Genomic DNA, 4,891 nt, shown 5'->3' with positions numbered 1-4,891 from the left:
AGAGTACTAAAGTGGATATGTCTCCAGGGCCCAATGGGATCTACCCCAGGTTTTTGAGAGAGGCAAGACAGGAGATTACTGCGGCCTTGAATAAGATCTTTGTATCCTCTCTAGCCACTAGAGAAGTCCCTGAAGACTGTTGAATAGCTAACATTGTTCCGCAGTTCAGGGGGGAAACAGGGATAATCCAGGAAATTATAGACCAGTGAGTCTTACATCAGTGGTTGGGAAGCTATTGGAGAGGTTTCTTAGGAATAGGATTTATGCACATTTGGAAAATCATGGCCTAATTAGGGATAGTCAGCATGGTTTTATGCAGGGCAGGTCATGTCTTACTAAATTGATGGATGTTTTTTTCAGGAACTGACAAGGGTGATTGATGAGGGTGTAGCAGTGAATGCTGTTTACATGGATTTTAGTATGATTTTTCTTTTAGTAAGAGTAATTGTTGATGGAGCTGTACTCATCCAGGCAAATGTGTATTCTTGCGCCTTTTAGATTGTGGACAGGTTTCTAGGACTCAGGAGGTGAGTTACAACTTTTTCTAAAAAATTTACTCACAGGATGTGGGCATTACTGGTCAGGCAGCATTTATTGTCCACCCCTGGTTGCCTAGAGGACAGTTAAGAGTCATATTGCTGCAGGTCGGGAGTAACAAGAGGGCCAGTCGAGATAATGATGCAAATATCTTAAGAACATTACCAAGCCTAATCATCAATAGTTTCAAGAACTTTGGACTCCATCAACTGCCTTGACTGGATTCAAACCCATCTGCCCAGAATGTTATCTGGGCTTCTAGATTAATGGTTTGACAATAATATCACTAAGCCCTTGCTTCTCCTTCATGCAGAATTCCCAATCTCCGATCTGCTCTTGTTGCTACAGCATATATATTTATAGGGTTCTAGTCAATGGTAATCTGCAGAATATTGAGGTTGGGAGAATCAGCAATAGTAATGCAATTAAATGACAATGAGAGATAATTAATTGGAGACGGTTACTGCCTGGTGCTTCTGTGGTGCATTAAGACTAGCTAATAATCAGCCTAAGCTTGAAAGTTGTTTAAGCCTTGCTAGATATGCAAACTGGCTGCTTTGGTATCTGAGGAATTGCTAATAGTGTTGAATATCATGCAGTCATCAGCAGACATCCATATTTCTGACCTTATGATAGGGAGAAGGTCATTGATGCAGTTGCTAGACAGCTGAAGATCATTGGGCCACAACCAATATTTGTCTAAGGAGGGTTCTAACAGCACAATGGTAGTGTTAATTCTGAGCCAGGCGTCCCAGGCTCAAGTCTCACCAGTTCTAGAGGTGTGTAACAACATCTCTGAAAATGTTGATTAGAAAATTGTAAATAAAAATACAAGTGAAGTGTTCCCTCAGAAGTGTTCACTGCTAAATGCTCTCTTTTTGGGGGAGGAAAAGTTTTCCTTCTAAGGAGGGCTCTTGTAGAGTAACAGTAGTGTCCCTATATCTGAATAAGGAGCCAGGATTGAAGTCCCACATATTCTAGGGATATGTCATAACAACTCTGAACATGTTTTAAAAAAAATCTATTCCTTCTGAAGTAGTGCTCATCTGCAGCACACAGCAATCTGAAAGTACCAATTACTGTAATGTACAGGTTACTCAGAAAGTTTCCAGCTCGATGTATGTCAGTTCAATAGTATAAACTGCATCACTTATATTTTGTTAGTATGCTTCAATTGTTTATTTCTGTAATGCAGATTAGATGAGATTGATAGATTAGCATTTCAGTAACTTTTAAAATGTAAATATTTCATTGACAAAAAAAGTAGTGTTCAGACGGGTTTGTAGCCTTCTCAGTATGAAGAGAAATTAGTAGGAATATTATCAACAACATTGTGACTCTGTCTGAGATTGCTACCATGAGGCAGAGCTATTTAATCTTGGGGATACTTCAACTAATTTCAAACTGGAGCTATCAATAAACACAACACAAGGAAAATACATGAAAAGGTAAAAAGAAATGTAATTGCAGCAGCAGTTCTCTGCAATATTCCAAATATTTCCTTAAATTAGATAGATTCAGCCCATCAATCTGGATGGTAGAATGAGATACTGTTGAACAATAATTTTCTTTCTGATCTAATTTTATCTAATCAATAGATTTGACAGTCAAGAGCACAGCTAATCAATGTTTGTTTACTTGATATGGAGGACATAATGATTGAACAAACATCTACTGAACAATGCTATTTGACTGAAACTAACCAATGTGAAAAACTTGAATTAAAATTCAGCCTTATTCCCTGTCATTTGGCTCCAACAGTTCTTTGATATCCTCTAGCTTCATTCACAGGCAAGAAACAAGTATTGATCAGTGAACAATTAATTTTAATAAATTCTATTCTAAAAGAGTAGAAACTGTATGAAATTAGATTTAAAGCTGAGCTATTAGCCCATGTGTTTGTCCCACTATATTTACCTTCATCTCTGTGGTAGAAAAGCTCATGCAATATGAAACTAGTGTTGGTATTCTTTCATAGAAATACAAAGAAACTGCTTATATAGCCCAACCAATGCATATTGCTATTTATACCTTACATGCATGGGCAAATAGTTATGATTACGCCATCCTGTGCTTTCATACTTTTTCTCCATCATCTACCTGTTCAATCTAATTGTCAATGTTTTCATTGTTAGTTCTTCAATAAGTAAATTCCACAGTCTGCAACACTTTCATGCTTTCTGTGTGGTATCTTTATATTTAATAGTCTACTCATGCACACTTATTCTGGAAATCTCAGTCAAAGAACTGTTACAGCATTGAAGGAGGCCATTCAACCTATCATATCTGTGCTAGTTCTCCATAACAGCAATTTATTAAATGCCATTCCCCTTCCTTCTACCCATGATCCTGCATACCTTTCCATTTCAAATAAAGATCCATTCCTTGATTGGAATTAAGGAATGCCTTAAATTCCTTGAATGTCTTTATTGAGCATGCCTCCTCCACATTACCAGGCTGCGCATTCCAGATCCTAAGCACTTGCTGCATGAAAATGTTTTCCAATGTTGCCATAACTTCTTTTGCCAGTTCCTTTAAGTCTGTGCCCTCCTGTTCTTAATGCTTTCAATAAGTAGGAACAGTTTTCCCCATATCCACTCTGTCATAAACTTGGCTGTTGCTGCTTTCCCCTGAGAAGCCATACCCAACAAGAATATCCAACACAATATATCTGTTTGTGACGGGGATGGTCATAGGAGTCTCCGGCACTACCTGCCCATGCCTACTTATATTCAACATCTCTTGAAATAAGGTGCAGGATGTTATACTTTATCTTACCTAGCTGCATTGATTATGCATTGATAAAGTGCATTGATTATTCTGTGAATTCAGCATTATTAGTTCTGAGGAAGGGTCTCCCAACCTGAAATGTTAACTCTGATTCCTCTCCACAGATGCTGCCAGCCCTGCTGAGCATTTCCAGCAATTTCAATTTTTGTCACACATTTACTGCAGCTAGTTAGGAGCAACTGAAATAAATTTTGAAGGTCATTAACTGTTTTAAGATCACTATGTTGTGAAACCAGAGATAGTGGCTGATTCAGATTGGTTTGTTTACATGAGTCATGACAAATTGAACTATGAAGAGGATGCAGACATGTTTCAGTGTGATTTAGACAAGTGAGTGGGCAAATGCATTGCAGATAAAATATAATGTTGATAAATGTGAAGTTATCTACTTTGGTTGCAAAAATAGGATAACAGATAATTATCTGAATGGTGATTACAAATTGGTAAGGTGCAATGAGACCTTGGTGACCTTGTACATCAGTCAGTGAAAGCACACGAGCAGTGAAAAAGGCAGATGGATATGATTGCCTTTGTAGTAACAGAATGCAAGTACAGGAGCAGGAATGACTTGTTGCAGTTGTAAAGGGAATGGGTGAGACTGCATCTGGAGAACTGTGCGCAGTTTTGGCCTCCTTATCTGAGGAAGGAGATTCTGGTTATGGAGGGAGTGCAGCAAAGGTTTACCAGACTGATTTTTGGGAATGGCAGGACTGACATATTGGTTATGATTATATTCACTGGAGTTCAGACGAATGAGTGCTTATCTGATAGAAATCGATAAAATTATAACAGGATAAATGCAGGAAGGACATTACCAATGGGAACCAGGTGATACAGTCTAAGGATACAGGGTAGGCCACTTAGAACTAAGATTAGGAGCAATTTCTTCATCCATGGAGTGGTGAACTTATGGATTTCACTGCCACAGAAAGCTGTTGATGCCCAACCATTGAATGTTTACAAGAAATAATTAGACATAGCTTTTAGGGCTAAAGGGATCAAAGGGCGTGAGGACAAAATGGGAACAGGTTATTGAGTTGGGTGATCAGCCATGATCATATTGAATGGTGGAGCAGCTCAAAGGGATGAAAGCCTACTCTGCTTCTATTTTGTATGTTTCTAAATCTAAGTCATTGATACACATATTAAGCAGAACTGCTTTTATAAGTTACCCTGTTGAACTCCACTATCCATTTCTATGACTTCAAAGAGATCCCTTAACTCCTATTTTACATTTTCTCCTATCTAACTTATATTAAAATGTTATTATTCTTGTCAATCATACACATTTAATTTTCTCCCAGGCCTAAAGCCTTGTCTAAAGCTTTGCTAATGTCCATGCACACTTAATCTGCTCATATAAGTATTTGTCACAGCTGAAAGCTCAAAAAATTCCATGAGGACTGTGAAACACAATTGGCCGTTCTGTAAGAGAGATAGTAGGAACTGCTGATGCTGGAGAATCTGAGATTACAAGGTGTAGGGCTGGATGAACACAGCAGGCCAAGCAGCATCAGAGGAGCAGGAAAGCTGACGTTTTGGGTCTAGACCCTTTTTCTGAAGA

The sequence above is a fragment of the Rhincodon typus genome, chromosome 1 (assembly GCF_021869965.1).
Source record: "Rhincodon typus isolate 14 chromosome 1, sRhiTyp1.1, whole genome shotgun sequence".
NCBI lineage: Eukaryota > Metazoa > Chordata > Chondrichthyes > Orectolobiformes > Rhincodontidae > Rhincodon > Rhincodon typus.
The sequence above is the reverse complement of the archived record's forward strand: the minus strand, read 5'-3'. Positions refer to the sequence as shown.